This window comes from Polypterus senegalus, chromosome 13, assembly GCF_016835505.1.
Source record: "Polypterus senegalus isolate Bchr_013 chromosome 13, ASM1683550v1, whole genome shotgun sequence".
Classification (NCBI taxonomy): Eukaryota; Metazoa; Chordata; class Cladistia; order Polypteriformes; family Polypteridae; genus Polypterus; species Polypterus senegalus.
Window position 1 is genome coordinate 52,740,502 of NC_053166.1, and position 18,003 is coordinate 52,758,504.

Below are 18,003 nucleotides of genomic sequence, written 5' to 3' on the forward strand. Positions count from 1 at the left end.
TGTTTTCAACTATGGCTTCATTTAACTTCCTTTCTGTAAAGTCTCTAAATTCTCTGCCACTTCACTAATAAATCTGGTCCATCTGCACTTTTACTTTAGGCTCCATTAACCATTACAGGTGCCAGCATGCAATGTGCCATTTCTGAGTGGCAGTGTAAGAGTGCTAGAGTGAAGTAATATATGAGATGTAATCAAAAAATATGGTGAATGTTTAAATAAAAAAAAATTACAGTTAAAAGCACATTGCCATTAACCCCCCTCTAAATACTCCTCCTTGCTTCTACCACACTTATTCCATTGTTCTTGCAATTTTCTGAAGCAGTTCTGGAAGTCCTCTTTTGTGTCTTTAGTTCCATTGTCTTTGCATTTTGTGATCACACATTTATATATATAAAATAGCTACACACTTACTCATCAACAAAAATATTATTTTCAATTTAGTTAAAAAGCTCAAATTTGGCAAGATGATACATCTGTTTTAGTAGGTATCTGCTAAGAAAGGACATCTCAATATATTAATATGTAAGCATAACACCCTCCTACAATAGAAAAAGTAAATACCCCAAAATTTCCTAAATGCTTTGACTGATTTGATTGAAATTTGGTGACTTTATAGAAAAAAGATAATTAGATGACATGTTTCTTATTTGTTAATATTTGTTAATATTATGCTAACGTGCATGTTCTGCACTGTGCTTAACGATGGCTTTATGCAAACAAAGGAAGCAGCAGAAGAGGTTGACCAGCACTACTAACCAATAGGGTGCATGGACAAATAAAGAAGAGGCGGTGTCCTGAACAGAAAAAAGAGACATGGTGACGTTCCCCGTGTACAGTGAGGTGTGAAATGGAAAGAGAAAGTTCAGAGAAGCTCAATGGTTAGCAAGCTTGCTATAAACCTCAAGTGCTGGTGACAAGGTATTGCTTCACTAGAAGCAAAAAGGGAGAGAGAGTGTGAGAGAGAGAGAGAGAGAGAGAGAAGTAGAGGTGGAAGTGGTGTCCCCAGGTCCAAGACAAGGAGGACAAAAGACATAAATGTAACCTTAAAGGGATGTCCATTAGCTATTCTGTTGATATATCCATTCACATTTAAGGACTTTGAATGGAAAACCTGTAATACGCTTTCCCATTAGTTTATCCTCACTTTATAGAGGGGTGTTAGTTATTCATTCACCACATTCTAACTTTGGAAATTCAAGTTGCTGGTTTCTCTAAGGTGAGGCAGTCCTCACATGCTCAAGCTTTAAGCTACATTTAGTTAACCCTTCAGTTACCTTTATGTTTTAATAATTCATTGTTACATCTTCATTTAAGTATATACTGTAATAATTTGTAAATCATTATACATGTATATTAACTAAAAGTTCTAAACTTACTCCTTTATCCAAGGTAACTTACAACATTTGCGATACAATTGGCTACATTTCGTTTGTTTTTCCAATTATAGCACACGTAGGTGAAGCGATTTGTGTGTGGTCACACAGTGCCAGTAGCACAATTTGAACCAACAGCTTCAGGGTTTGGGGTCATAGGACCAAAACCTTAACTACTACACCACACTGTTTCTAAAATATTAGCAGTTGGTTAAAAAAAAAACGTACAAATATATTGTATAAACGTACATCACACTTCTGATATATCTGATTAATTGACAGCATTATAACTGAAGCCCATTGTCTTCTGAAATTTCATGGGCAAAGCCGGGTAACATAGCTAGTCCACCTATAAAATGAGCTCTCACAGTCAAAACTTTACAGGCGAAAAGGGATGTAAACTCATGTAAAATCACATTAACTATTCACATGATCCAAGTTGACATCAACAGTAGTTTGAAGCTGGTCATATAAAATGAACTTTGCTATAGTGCCATTAGAAGAACTCTCTAAAGGACACCGATCGTATATTTTGGTCTGGTAATTTGTCTTGGTTATACAGTACAGAGTTGGCAGATATGGAGAGAAAGCTTTGATATGAAGTGAATAGTCCTATTTCACAAAATTTATATGAAACATAACATCAGCATTAAAAAGCATTGACATCTGAAGAGGACAGATAAATGTTGTTGTGCAGATCCAAAATAACCAAAGGAATGTGGATTTCCTCCCACAGTCCAATAGATCAGTTACCTATTCTAAATTTCTCAAGGCTGAATGTGTACATGTGATAATATTTTGTCTCTTCCCTGCGATAGTCTAGTGGTGTTGCAAATTACAATGAGTGTTCATGTATGAGAAATGCTGTACTGATAGATCAGTGTTAGTTGTGAGCTTAGACATATAGTGGTTATGGCAGTAGCTTTAAAAAGTTTAGATGGAATGCAAAATGCTGATTTAAATTACATAATCAAAAATTAAAGGCAGGGATCTGTGCATAAGAAAGAATCAGGCAGTCAAAGTACAAAAACACAAAATGAGGGCAAAGTCCAACTAATGGGCAGAGATCCAAAATCCAAATAAAGCAAAGCACAAGCAGACTACAGTGAGGCAAAAAGTCACAAGACTTTCTCTGAAAAGTCTTAGGCACAGACACTCGGGCAAAGGGAAACCTGATTTAAAATGTCACAAACTTTAGGGCTCATGTTAACTTCCTACCTTGGTCTTTGCCTTTGTGGCTTTTTAATTTTCTCCACATTTCAATGATATGCAGAATTATTTAATCGATTCTTTGTTTGAATAAGTCTCCCCTGCACTGCACTATCATTTCACCTAGGGCTGTTCTGATGCTGGTGGGACAGACTTCAGCTTCCTGGACATGGTAACAGGAAATGAATGGATGAGCATTTCCCTCAATTTCTTTCATTTTAGTGAATCTGGATCATGTGTTTTGTGTTTCCACTTCATGTTCATATGATGCTATACTGTAAAGTGCACTGTGGTATTTTCATTGCCATTTGCTCCTTGCACAAATTATATATCTATATCTATATATATATATATATATATATATATATATATATATATATATATATATATATATATGATTATATTGTGGCTTTTTGTAATTAGTGTATTGTGAAGTGTGCAATTAATATATGCTTATACAGGGCCTATAAAAAGAATTCACCCCCCTTGGTAGTTTTCACATTTTATTGTTATACTGTTATACCAGATTGAATCACAATGAATTTAATTTGGCTTCTGTAACACTGATCAACAAACTCTTTAATGTCAAATGAAGTGATCTAAATTAATTAACAGTATTGAACAGGGGTTTTCAAACTCGGTCCTCGGGACCCACTGTGGCTGCAGGTTTTTGTTCCTTCCAGCTTCTGTTTTTTAATTGGACTCTTGGGCTAATTAAGGGAACTGTTATTTCCCAGATTCTGTGTTTTGGGAACAATATAGAAATTAGAAAACTAAATTTGGTAAAAAAAAAAAATACATATATACAGTATATATTAAAATGTACTAAGCAGTTATATGGGAGTAATGTATTTTTTTCCTTTTTAACAATATTTTCATCTTGATTTTCATTCTACTTTTCCATGTGTTCTTATTGTATAATTAATCCATTATTTACTATTTAGCGGGTCTGACTCTAAAGTAGTTCCAGCCTTTCACATTTCAGTGGTGTTTACCTGGGTGTCTGCTTTGCTAGTTTTTAATTATCATTATTAAGGTACAATGAAGGGAGCAAACTGCACAGAGAAAGGGCAAAATTTAATGAAATCAACAAAAGACAGTCAAGCATTTAAATCTATAGCAAAAATAGAAACATTTCAAAATGTCTTATAAATGTAAAAATCATGCTTCTGTGCTTTTCTGAGTGTAGAATAAGAGAAAAGGAAAAAAATACCAGCTAAGTAAATAAGATCCGTGTTATCAGTTGTCACTGATTATGAATCTGGCTGGAACAAAAACCTGCAGCCACAGTGGGTCCCCAGGACTGAGACTGAAGGTTAACCCTAACCCTAACCCTGATATAGAACACGAAATAATTGATTGCATGCATATTCACCTGTTTTATGACACCCAAAAACCATCACTGGTGTAGCCAACTGTTTTTAGAAATCACATCATTAGTTCATTAGAGATTACAGGGCTGGGATTATAAATGCACCTTATCTGGAAGGTCCAACTTCTGGTGAGTCAGTATGATGGCCTAACCTACACAATGAAGACTGAAGAACACAATAAACAACTCTGTAAAAAACAAAAGTCAGGGGATGGAGAGAAGAACATATCCAAGTCACTGAATATCCTTTGAAGTCCAGTTAAATCAATCATTAAGAAGTGAAAAGTGTATGGCACAGTAGTAAGTCTGACTACAGCAGGCTATCCACAAAAATAAAATGATCATGCAAGGAGAAGACTAGTAGGGATACAACCAAAAGATCTGTGAGATTACTTTAAATGAATTAAAAGTTACAGAGGATTAGATTGGACAAGCACAACAAATGTTGCCTGGGTGCTTCACCAGTTGCAGGTTTAAGGGAGAGTGGCAAAGAAAAAGTCGCTGTTAAAAAATGCTCTTGACTAGAGGTTGTCAGAAGGCACATGGGCAACTCTGAAGTCAGTTGGAAGAAGGTTCTATGGTCTGATGAGAAACTGAGGTTCTTGGCATAAGGAGAACACAGAAAATTATTAAAAACACACCATCCCCACCATGAAGCATGTTGTTGGCAACATGTTGCTTTGGGGATGCTTCTCTGCAGCAGGCCCTGAAAGGCTCACGAGGGTAAAATGAATGCGTCAAAAAACTGAGAAATCTTGGAGGAAAACTTGATGCAGTAGAAAAGAAACCTGTGCCTTGTAAGAAGATTTATTTTCTAGCAAGACAATGACCCCAAGCATAAAGCTAAAGCTTCACAGGGATGACTTAAAAACAAAAATGTTAATGTCCTGTAGCGGCTTAGTCAGAATCCAGTGCCCATATTTATCAAACATCTCAGAATTACTCCTAGGAATTTCACAAAAAGTCTGACTGAGATCAGAATTTGTCCTACCCAAGAGCAAGACATGAAAAGTAGTTGTAAAGTGTCCCACACCTACTCTCAGCGAGGAGTAGTAATTCACTTTTCAGAATGAGTGACATCACAGTGAACGTTAAGCCCAATAACAGGCACATTTATTTAATAATGTATGATCCACGGCCATACTAGAAGAATCACCACATCACTCAGAAGAAAGCCACATAAGGCAACAGTTAATAAAACTAACCATGGCTATTCTGTTTCTGACATCTCATTCACTCTTCCGGTGTTCCCAGTCATATTCCAGAGTGACTTGCTGGGCCTCTTTCCTGATATGTTCTATGAGGCTCTATTTATCCAATGTCCTGGGCATCTCCACCTGCCTTCTTGAACCTTCCCAGGGTTCAAGGAATGCAGAGTACTGGTGAGGCCTCATCTGGGATACTGAGTACAGTTTTGGTATCCAGGCTACAAAAAGAACATAGCAGCACTAGAAAAGGTCGAGAAAAAAGCGACTCAGCTCATTCCAGGGCTACAGGGGATGAATTATGAAGAAAGATGGAAAGAGCTGAGCCTTTTCAGTTTAAGCAAAAGAAGATTTAGAGGTGACCTGATAGAAGTGTTTAATGTATGATGGGAATTAGTACAGTGGATCGAGACTGTTATTTTAAAATGAGTTCATTAAAAACACAGGGACATAGTTGGAAACTTGTTAAGGGTAAATTTTGCTCAGACATTGGGAAGTTTTTATTTACACAGAGCACCATAGATACTTGGAATAAGCTAATAAATCGTGTGGCAAACAGTAAGGACTTTCAAAACTCGACTTGATATTTGTTTAGAAGAATTAAGTGGATAGGACTGACGAGTTTTGTTGGGCTGAATGGCCTATTCTCATCTAGATTGTTCTAATGTTCTGTGTGACATTGCGCTGTGAATCACCCATCCAGCTCTGCCTGTCTTCAGGTTAATAAGCTGACTTCTTCAATATAGTTTGCACTCATTGGCCTCCTGTGTGCTGATACTGTCTGGTCGCTTCTGATTTATAAATGTGTGCTAATCCACACTTTGGGCAATGAGCTTTATGTGTGTGCTGTCGATTACACCAACAGCTCAAGAAATACCAGTTACTTGCATGAATACGAGGTTCATCCATCCATCCATACATCCATTTTCTAACCCGCTGAATCCAAATACAGGGTCACAGGGGTCTGCTAGAGCCAATCCCAGCCAACACAGGGCACAAGGCAGGAACCAATCCTGGGCAGGGTGCCAACCCACCGCAGGACACACACAAACACACCCACTAGGGCCAATTTAGAATCGCCAATCCACCTAACCTGCATGTCTTTGGATTGTGGGAGGAAACCGGAGCGCCCGGAGGAAACCCATGCAGACATGGGGAGAACATGCAAACTCCAAGAAGAGAGGACCCGGGAAGCGAACCCAGGTTTCCTAACTGCGAGGCAGCAGCTCTACCACTGCGCCACCATGCCACCCTACGAGGTTCAAGATTCAAATATTTTATTCGTCAGACACACAGAGTTATACAGGTACAATGTGCAGTGGAATGAAAAGCTAGCCAGTTGTGCAAAACAAAAGCAAACACACAATAGAATAAATTAAAAAATGAAGAAAAAGATAATGAAATTAAATTTAGTTAAACTAGATTAAAATAAAGTTAAAATCTGATATCTGAAACAGTAAAAAGTATAAAGTGACTGTGCAGTAAGTAAAAGTGAGTGAGCCATGAGGTTTAGGTTCGAATGTTTGCTGGCATGTCAGAGTTCAAGATCCTGATGGCCTGAGGGTAGAAGCTCCTCTTTAGTCTCTAAGTCTTTGCCATTAGGTTGTGTAGCCACTTGCCTGAATTGAGCAAGCTGAGCAGTCTGTTACTGGGGTGGGTAGAGTTCATAATTATTTTAATTACCCTTGTCGTACAGTGTTTGGTGTATATGTCCTGCAGAGAAGACAGTACTGACCTTAAGATGCGCTCTGCTGAACTCGCCACTCTCTGCAGGTGGTGATCTTGAACTGAACAGTTCCCAAACCATGTGTAGCTCTGTATTGGGATGCTTTCTATGGCGCCAGTTTTAGCAGTTTTCAGAAGAGACCTTGAATCTCCTTAACCGCCTCAGGTGATAAAGGTGCTGTCTTGGCTTCCTGACCTGAATTTGTGTGTGCTGGGTCCATATCAGGTCTTCGGTGATGTGTACACCCAGGTATCTGAAGCCACTCACCTTCTCAACAGGAAATCCATTTATGCTGATACGGCTGTAGATCTGCTGCAGATTCCGCCTGAAGACCACCACTTGCTCCTTGGTATTGTTGACATTCAGCGGGAGATTATGAGCCTGGCACCACACTGCCAGGTTCTTTGCCTCATCCAGATAGGTCTCCTCATCATGCTGGAAATGAGGCCTAAGACCACTGTATAATCAACAGACTTAACAATGGTGTTGGAGCTGTGCTTGGCTACAAAACTGTGTGTGTAAAGGAAGTACAGCAGAGGATTCAGTACACAGCCTTGTGGGACACCGGTGTTGACAGTGATAGTGTTGGAGAAGCAGTTGCCTGCTCTCACCACCTGAGGCCTGCCCATTAGAAAATCCACCACCCAGTGACAGACGGGGATTTTCAGTCCCAGGTCTTTAACCTTTGTGGCCAATAAGTGGGGGGCAGTGGTGTTAAAATCCAAGCTGTAGTCTATAAGCAACAGTCTTATATAATTTCCCTTGTTGTTGTCTTTGTGAGACAAAGAGGTGTGCAGAAAATGAAAGATAATGTCACCAGTAGACCTGTTTGTACAGTATGCAAGCTGGAGTCAAAGTCCCTTGGAAGGAGGTACAGATGGAGTCTTTAATAATCCCCTCAAAGCACTCCATGACAAGAGACATGATTGCTACAGGATGGTAATCATTACGGCAACTGGATTTGTTGTTTTTTGGTATGGGTACAATAACAGATTTTTAAAATTGGGTAGAAACCACAAACTGGGCTAAACAGTCATTTAGGATGGATGTAAACACTCCAGCTAGCTGATTGGCACATGATTTAAGAATGTGCCCAGAGATTCTATCCGACCTGGTGCTTTCCTGCAGTTCACATGCCTCAGAGCACAAAGGACATCATGCTCTGAAACAGAGATCGTAACTCCACTGTTCTGAGCAGTGTTAATTATTGTACTATTATCCTCACTAACTGGCAAGTTAATTCTTAGCTGTGTTAGTGTCAAACCACGCATAGGAATCATTCAGGTCGTCAGCCAGAGAAGAGTCAACACACACAGTGGGTTTACCTCTAAAATCCACAATGGTCTGTAGTCCCTGCCACATTTGTCTGCTGCCTCACAAATAAATGTTAGACTCTCCTTGTACCACCTTTTTCACAACCCTCCTTACAGAGTAGCAGGCTTCCGTGTACTCACTATAGTCTCCAGTCTGCAATCCTGTGTTGTAAGGCATGATGCTCGCGTTGACTGCATCCCAGATGGTTTTGTCTACCCACAGCTTCTGATTGGGGAAACACCGGATTGTTTTTATTGGAATGATGGACTTTGCTATTATAGCAACAAAGCTGACAGTTACAGCTGCAAACTCGTTGACGTTGTTAGAGCTCAACCGGAACATGTAGCATGGCTTCTGACTGAGTAGACCAGTGTTTGATCTCTCTCTCATCACTGAAACATCACTCATGATGCATTTTGTGTACTTGGTGAGAAGGAAAATGGAGGCATGGTCCAACCTGCAGAAAGCCAGTTATGAAAGTGCTTTGTAGCCTGACTTGAACTGAAGGTAACAATGGTCCAGTGTGTTTCCTTCTCTGGTTGGACATGTGCCATGCTAGTGAAAGTTTGGCTTGACCCGTCTAAGATTAACTTTGTTAAAGTCCCCCACAACAATAAATGTTGCTTCCAGGTGCAAGCCTTATCTACACTAGCCTGAGGGTTTATATAGACAGAGGTGATGATAACAGCAGAAAACTGATGTGGTAAGTAATGAGAGCAGCAGATGAGCGTCAGATGTTCCAGACCAGCAAAGCAGAAGTGAGAAACGTTGAGATGTTCCTAGGATCACACCATTTATTATTATCATTAAACAGACACTTCCACCTTTTACTTTACCAAATTCAGCTGTTCTGTCCATCCAAAGACAGAGAAATTCTCAGGGAGGGTTACTGCTTGGTTCGGTATTGCAGGTGAAAGTCATGTTTCAGTCAAGCAAAGAACATTGCAGTCCCTGATTTCCAGGTTGGAATTTAATCCTGGCTCATCCAGGAGATCATCCATCTTGTTTTTGAGTGAATGGACATTTGCTACCAGGATACTGGGCAGAGGAGGGTGATGTGGTTTATACCTCAATCCGTTCCGCATGCTGGCTCTTTTGTCGCACGTGTTTCTTCTCCATCACAGTGGTTTAGTTTGTATATCGCATTTGTTATTGTTCTCCTCATCACATCGGATCTCATGGAGAATTTCTCCTGGACACAAAAGGTCAATAGGTAGATTGCCTCAAAATAGATGAGTAAACTGGTTCCCAGTATTTAAAAGTGTTCTCATGTCATAAATAATCAAAGCAGTGGTAATTTGTGCAAGCAATTTGACAAAAAATAACCAAAAAGTTAATGCACAATCTTAATGGAGTGACCAGGACGTCAGCCGAACTCAGCAGTGCCATCTTATTCGCAGAGTGCAGTTTGATTTAACGTTACCTTAAATAGAATGTGGAAAAATGTATAAAACTGTGTATTATATTAAGAGAATTAAAATCATCCTTTTTGAAAAGCTATATTTTAAATGTGGCAAACAATGTAATTTGACCAGCACATTAATTTTAGATGATGCCACATGGCTTTTTCATGTAAATGGAGTGAATATGTATTGTAGAATATTTCTGTCAAATCCGTATCTTTTTACGAGTTCACCATTGTCCAGTCTTTCCAAAACATTCTGCCTTTTCCAGAATGTGCATGCTGATCTGTGTCTGAACACCATTTTCTGGCAGCTCCTACTGAGGTAGGACAGTTCACAAGCTCTCCTAAGTCCTGTTGAATTTGAGAGTATAAAATGCTATTACTCCTACTCTGAACAACAACATTTATTTATATAGCACATTTTCATACAAACAATGTAGCTCAAAGTGCTACATTGAGAAAAGAACACATTTACTGTATAATCACTCTGAGATTTTTGAGTCTGTTGAGAGGTTTGACAAATATGGGCTGAGATGATTGAGAATTGAGAATTTGTGGCTGGAATTGAAAATGACTTTTCACTCAAGACCGCCACACACAGACTCAAGCTGTCTTGGCTGCCAAACGAGAATTTACTTAATAGCTTGAAGGAGGTGAATCCTTATGTGATATTATTATTATTATTATTATTATTATTATTAATAATAATAATAATAGCAATATTAATAAGAATAATAATACATTTTATTAATATAGTGCCTTTTCCATGCACAAGGCAATTAAGATACAAATAGTTTCTGCATAAAGCAATAAAGTAATAAATACAGAATATACAAAGAATTAAATAGAATAAAAGAAAGAATAAACCAGAGCATAATTCTAAATTCAATACTAAAAGAACTGTGTGAGTAAATCACATAATTTGTGATATCACACACACACACAAATTATCCTAAGCATCTGGACAAAGAGGTAAACTGAAAGAAGGGACAGAATGTTAAGTTAATTTAAGAGCCAGAACAGATGAGTTTTAAGTTGTTTTTTAAAAGAATGAATGGAGTCAGCTTATCTAATTCATTTCGGGAGGTCATTCCAAAGTCCCAGTCACCCACAGAGTGCAGGTTAGTGTGAGGCACAACACGATTTCCAGAATCAGATGACTTAGTGAACAAACACCAGCATAGAGTCACTGTTGTAGTTTGGTGCAAGGCCTCTCATCATTGTCAAATAAAGCCAAACTGAATAACACCAAAATGTGAAAACTTCCAAAGTGGTGAATACCTGTATAGGCACTGTAAAGGATGTTATGAACACATAGAAAGTTTCACATTTATAAAGCAAAATAAAATAAAAGTGTTTTGCATGGCACATGGAGTTGAACATTATAATGCACAACTTTTAAAGTTGTATTGGACTCATGGCTGTTACAGCTAGACAATTTACTAAAATTGTTCAAAAGCAAAGAGAATGGTGGAGTGCACATCATATGTTAGTTTGTGCACTGTACACCTAGAAAAACTCCTCTTAAGGTATAAAATGCAATATCACAATCAGTTTTGGTTTTATTCTTAAAAGACTATAGAAGGTCCAGAGAATATGCTAACTTGAAGACTACCAGGCACGAGGAGGTAAGAGGAAAGACAGCTTCAGCAAAGATTAAAAAAAGATGTGGCAGAAGGTTTTAAATGACGAAGGGAGTAAGTAAGGTGGATGCCAGATGTTGCATTAAAGGTTTGCCAACAAGAGAGGATTGCAACAGCTGGAAGCTGGTTAAAAGTAAACTTCATGCAAATGTTAGAAAACGCTTTGACATTCAGAGAATTGCAAACAGGTGGATCCAGTCAGTGAAGCTCAAGCCAGGGTTGGCTCCTGCATAGCGCTTTGCATACCTTTGACTGGCTTCTCCCTCACAGCCTTGAACTGAACAAAGTGGGTCCAGTCACCTAGCACTTGAAAGTAGCACATTTGGGTTCTTGAAATCCCTGTTTGGAGGCTAAAGAGCAGCTATAAATTCATACTTTTATACCATTTTATGTTTTGTTGTTAAAACATAAAATGTGTTTCAGATATTCTTACTCGGTGCTTAGCTATTGCTAATTTTACACCGCAATTCTTCAAGACTGTTAAATGCCTTTTTTAACCATAAAACTCTGAGTTTCTTTTCCAAGTGAATCATTCCTTGTGGGTTAAAGTCCAGTTCATTATTCGTGGTGTACTAGGCAAAATATGGAGATGAGCCCATTTGACGACGACAACAGCATTTATTTTAATAACACATTTCCATACAAGCAATGTACCTCAAAGTGCTTTACAACATAAAATTTAAAGGAAGTTAATATATTGAACATATACAAACGAGATCAGGCAATGACATTATTTAACAAAGCAAAGGTAAGGTCGGATGGGCAGGAGGCCAGAAAAAGTAAAAACTCCAGCTAGACTGGAGAAAAAGGCAAATTCTGCAAGGGTTCCAAAGCCAAAAGACCACCCAGCCTCCGCTGGGCATTCTACCTAACATACTGTAGATGGTCTAAATCAGTCCTTACTGGTTTACAGACTTCACATGGAAGAATTTGATGATGATGGTCACATGGACATCTGGGACACCCGCCATTCAATCCATAAATGCAGGGGGCAGCATGGTACCTGGATCAGGTGGTGGTGGCGCAGATCATCACCACGGAAGAGCTAGAAAAGACAGCAGAAAATAGTACAGATTAGCACAGAACTGCAGAACCAGGAGGAAAATGATCATTCAATGCCCATATACAGTGGTGTGAAAAACTATTTGCCCCCTTCCTGATTTCTTATTCTTTTGCATGTTTGTCACACAAAATGTTTCTGATCATCAAACACATTTAACCATTAGTCAAATATAACACAAGTAAACACAAAATGCAGTTTTTAAATGATGGTTTTTATTATTTAGGGAGAAAAAATCCAAACCTACATGGCCCTGTGTGAAAAAGTAATTGTCCCCTGAACCTAATAACTGGTTGGGCCACCCTTGGCAGCAATAACTGCAATCAAGCGCTTGCGATAACTTGCAATGAGTCTTTTACAGCGCTCTGGAGGAATTTTGGCCCACTCGTCTTTGCAGAATTGTTGTAATTCAGCTTTATTTGAGGGTTTTCTAGCATGAACCGCCTTTTTAAGGTCATGCCATAGCATCTCAATTGGATTCAGGTCAGGACTTTGACTAGGCCACTCCAAAGTCTTCATTTTGTTTTTCTTCAGCCATTCAGAGGTGGATTTGCTGGTGTGTTTTGGGTCATTGTCCTGTTGCAGCACCCAAGATCGCTTCAGCTTGAGTTGACGAACAGATGGCCGGACATTCTCCTTCAGGATTTTTGGTAGACAGTAGAATTCATGGTTCCATCAATCACAGCAAGCCTTCCAGGTCCTGAAGCAGCAAAACAACCCCAGACCATCACACTACCACCACCATATTTTACTGTTGGTATGATGTTCTTTTCTGAAATGCTGTGTTCCTTTTACGCCAGATGTAACGGGACATTTGCCTTCCAAAAAGTTCAACTTTTGTCTCATCAGTCCACAAGGTATTTTCCCAAAAGTCTTGTCAATCATTGAGATGTTTCTTAGCAAAATTGAGACGAGCCCTAATGTTCTTTTTGCTTAACAGTGGTTTGCGTCTTGAAATCTGCCCTGCAGGCCGCTTTGCCCAGTCTCTTTCTTATGGTGGAGTCGTGAACACTGACCTTAATTGAGGCAAGTGAGGCCTGCAGTTCTTTAGATGTTGTCCTGGGGTCTTTTGTGACCTCTCGGAGGAGTCGTCTCTGCGCTCTTGGGGTAATTTTGGTCGGCCGGCCACTCCTGGGAAGGTTCACCACTGTTCCATGTTTTTGCCATTTGTGGATAATGGCTCTCACTGTGGTTCGCTGGAGTCCCAAAGCTTTAGAAATGGCTTTATAACCTTTACCAGACTGATAGATCTCACTTATGTTCTCATTTGTTCCTGAATTTCTTTGGATCTTGGCATGATGTCTAGCTTTTGAGGTGCTTTTGGTCTACTTCTCTGTGTCAGGCAGCTCCTATTTAAGTGATTTCTTGATTGAAACAGGTGTGGCAGTAATCAGGCCTGGGGTGGCTACGGAAATTGAACTCAGGTGTGATACACCACAGTTAGGTTATTTTTAACAAGGGGCAATTACTTTTTCACACATGGCCATGTAGGTTTGGATTTTTTTTCTCCCTAAATAATAAAAACCATCATTTAAAAACTGCATTTTGTGTTTACTTGTGTTATATTTGACTAATGGTTAAATGTGTTTGATGATCAGAAACATTTTGTGTGACAAACATGCAAAAGAATAAGAAATCAGAAAGGGGGCAAATAGTTTTTCACACCACTGTAGACTAATTGGGACTAAAATGGAGCTGCAAGAAAGGCATTTTAAAATAATGGGTTTTTAGCAGTTTTAGGAAGTGTTCTACAGTATTAGCCTGGCAAATTTTGAAAGTATACAGTAGAACAGAGTGGATTTACTCAGTGCCTCTGCCAAATGATTACAGCCAGTTCAGCTGTGGTACCCATAATAGACATGCCATGGGGTACTGATATGGCATCACTCTTATTGTTTTCTTGAGATGCCCCTTTCTTGCTTTCCACTGTTAATAGCTGGCATGTTTACTGTGTAGTGCTGTGTGTGTAGAAACTGAATTGTTAGCATTCACATTACTCTCCCCATTTTTACATGAGAGTGTTTGTGGATTTGTATTATAACCCGTTAATAGTCTCATGAGAGGCAAAGATGTTCATCGAGTACTGCTGATGGAAGTTCAGCCAGTGGCTTTTTTAATGAATTAAATTTTCATGTTGAACTGGATTAATTTCCCTGGAAGGTTCAACGAGTATCTAAACTTTGAGAATAAAAGGAAGGATGACACCACATAGTCACTCCTTATTTTATTTAGCTCCAAACAAAGTAAACGGGAATGAAGAACAATACAGTGAGATGTACTATATGTCCAGTAACAATCTGCTTCCTCAAAGTCAGCCAAAAAGAGATGGCTGAGAGAATATGCAGTCGAGTGCTCTTCTCGGCACCAGTCACTCTGACATCCTTTTCAGCAGATGTCCAGTTGGCAGGAAGAAACAGGCTGCTGTGCCAAGCACTAAGGTCATCTGTCACTGCTCTCAGATGGCTCATCTAAGTTATTGTTACACATTATGGCCCTGCAGCATGTGCTCAGACATGCGAACAAATTAAAAACAGACTTTTTAGGGGATGCAACTCACAAGTAGATTAGCTATGCAGGGCACTACCAGTGAAGCATTAAGGGAGGCTCGTGCCATCAGCCTTTCTGTGTCCTACATGAAAGGAACCTTGGCCTTTCACTAGAATTTGTTCAGTTAGCTCTCCTAGCCTTATTTTCTTATCCTAATACAGTGCACAGTCTCAGTGTGAGTTTTAGTTACTGTAGTGTGTGATCATCACAGTATGGCATGCAATATGTTGCCTTTTTGAGAATTTCTGCCTCACTCAAATAGGCTGTGTTCTTCTCAAAGTCCATTGAGTCATCCCAGTGCATGGTCATCATAGATTTTCTATGCAAATGTTCTTCATAATTTCCATTCCTGTTTGATAGAATGTCCTAGCTTGTGACATGTAATATTAACATGTAATAAATGTAGGCTTGTAACACATGATTTTGTGATTATGTTAGACTCTCTGGGATCTTACAGAGTCTTTATTTTTGTCATTCTGTAAGAGATATCAGGTACTGGTGATCTTCTCAGAGTCTTCCAGTCTGTGATCAGATGTGTTTTCCGATACGATCTTGTCAGAGTCACTGAAATGGTGAAAGAATCGGCTTCTAGGTGTGAGATCTGCTTTGGACTCTTAACCAGCAAGGTTATCAGAGTCTGCAGTATCTTTGATATAGTCCACATCTTCTCATGTGTGATCTTGTTAAATTCACAAAATATGTCTCCTGCTTTTAAATTCCTACCGAGTTTTGTCTCTTTTCCCTGTGTGTGTTCTTACCATACTGTAATACTGCGAACTTTGCACTTGGTGTGTTATGAAGACTAGAACGGTGGCATAGTGCTTCATCACAGCTCCAGAAGACTGAAACCTGAATCCTGGCACCCTCTGTATGAAGTTTGAATGTTTCCCCCATACCTTCATGGGTTATTTTCCAAGTAAAGTAAAACCTTAATTATCTGTCAGACGTCAGGACCGGGGCTGTGATGGATAACAGAAAAGACGGATAATAGAACAGCTACTTTAAAAATGATACACTGTAGATTAGCAAATAGTCATATTTATTTACAAAACAAAATATAATATAGTATTAACAAAATGAATCAATTCATATAATATTGTAACAACCTGCATATTGAGGAAACACAAATCAGAGATACATTTTACATTTCACTTGGAGTCTTCATTTTGTACCAAATGGTGCCCTGTCTTATACACCATTATCAGGATTACAGAGCACACCTCCAAAGCAATATAAGAAAGCGTTCCCCACCAATTACTTTATTTCACGCCAGTTACGTTCCTTGTTTTCTCTATTTCGCAAACACTCCTGCTTATTGTCTCCTGACTCTCTACTCTAAACTTCCTTCTGTCGCACCTTTCTTTTTCTCCTAACTTCTCCTGTTACTCATCTCCTAAGAGCCGTGTCCGCCCCTCACAGAACAGAAGCCCTTCGCCCAGTCCCATCACTTACAGCATTCATTACACACTTTCTGCTCCCGTACAGTGCATCACAAGCTGCCTGCCCATCACAATATATTAACAAAACATAATATAACAGAATTTAAAAAGTAAATTACAATACAGGAGAACATTAACATTAACTGTCAGTGGTTTCCATTTTCAACATGTTTTTCAATTTTGTGAGAATCACACTTTATATCGTTCACTGTTGTTCTTCCTACTCCGTAAATTGAAGCAATACTTGAAGCACTTTTGACATTTTGTAAATGTTTAATAATTTCAGTTTTTTTGTAACAATTCCAACACCACACACTTACGTTTATCAGCCATAACAATGTATATTAGATTACTTATAAGCTACAAAACAACATTAAAACTGAAGGTACGTAACTGACACTGTGATTTCAAAATGCAGCCTGACATGTGGTGCTGGGGAAGAACACTACGTGCTAGCAATGTGCGGAGCTCACAGCATACCACACGGCAGTAGTAGTACAGTAATAGGTAGGCACTGGCATGCACTTTTTTTTTCAGCCCTGATGGTTAACAGAGATTGATGGATAATCAAGTGACAGATAATCAAGGCTTTACTGTACTCTGCTTTGCTTCCATGAGTAAAAGATATGTATAGTTGTTTAATAGGTGATTACGAAATAGTGAGTTCTGCAATGAACCAGCGTCCCACTCAAGTTTGCCCATTGCTGCCTGGATAAGCTCCAGCCCATAAAGATGAATTGGATTAAGCAGGTTCTTTAATGTACAGGGTGGTCCAGATCTAATTATGCAGATCCAGATCGTCTGGATGACTTTGATTTATGCGGGGACGATTCCAGTTCGGTGCGAAGACGATTCTTCATGTTGTCAGTTTGTACACTTCTCAATGGTCTGGGATTTTTCGGGTGATTTTTTATGTAATAAACTTAATAAGTTATAGCGTAATGAAAATTGCATAATTAGATCTGGACCACCCAATATGGATGGGTGTTACAAAATGTTACTCTTAAGCAGCAGTGTCTACTTTGTGTCCAGCATAGAAATGTATTTACAGAATCAGTGGCCCATGGAAAAGACAACATAGGCTGTCTACTGAGGTGTGTCTCTTTGGCAAAGGGGGACAAACACAGTATTTGGCCTGTGCCATACTTGATCTCGAAAAGCATCACCATTCTGGTGGTAAAAAAATTATAAGGGACTCACTTACATTGCAGTGATAGGCACTATTTATGCAGGGGGTGATGGGCATATTAAACTATGATGAAATGTTGTAAAGGTACTCCTACCCTTGTCTCCACCTGAGTTCACACTCACAAAGTTCCACATTGAGATAGTCACCCATTAATAGCTGTGCAGGGGGCTATTTCTAAACTTTCTAGCTTTTTCTAAACGTATTGTGGTTAATTTCTTGGATGAGAAAACAGATATGACTTCTTGTAAAGCCATTTCTTTCGTTATCAGATATTACAACCCAAACTACAGTGAGTGGTGACATGTTACATATTGGTTGAAATTGTAAGTTATGATTTCATTGTACTCTGTACAAAAGACAATGCTACTACTGTTACTAGTACTAAACTTGAATCTGCAGAATGGGCATGTTAATAATAAGAGGTCTACAGTCCTAGGCCATTTATTGTCATATGAATATTTTTGTATATGGAATTAAATTGTAAAATTCATGAGTAGGCAGCTCAAAAGGAATTCATGGTG

The 18,003-nt window shown here is 38.9% G+C and overlaps 1 protein-coding gene across 6 annotated transcripts in view; it reads left to right on the top strand.

Moving 5' to 3' along the window:
* Window positions 1–18,003, top strand: part of ablim3 (actin binding LIM protein family, member 3) — a 194,657-nt gene that overhangs the window by 72,098 nt on the left and 104,556 nt on the right. The window lies entirely within an intron of this gene.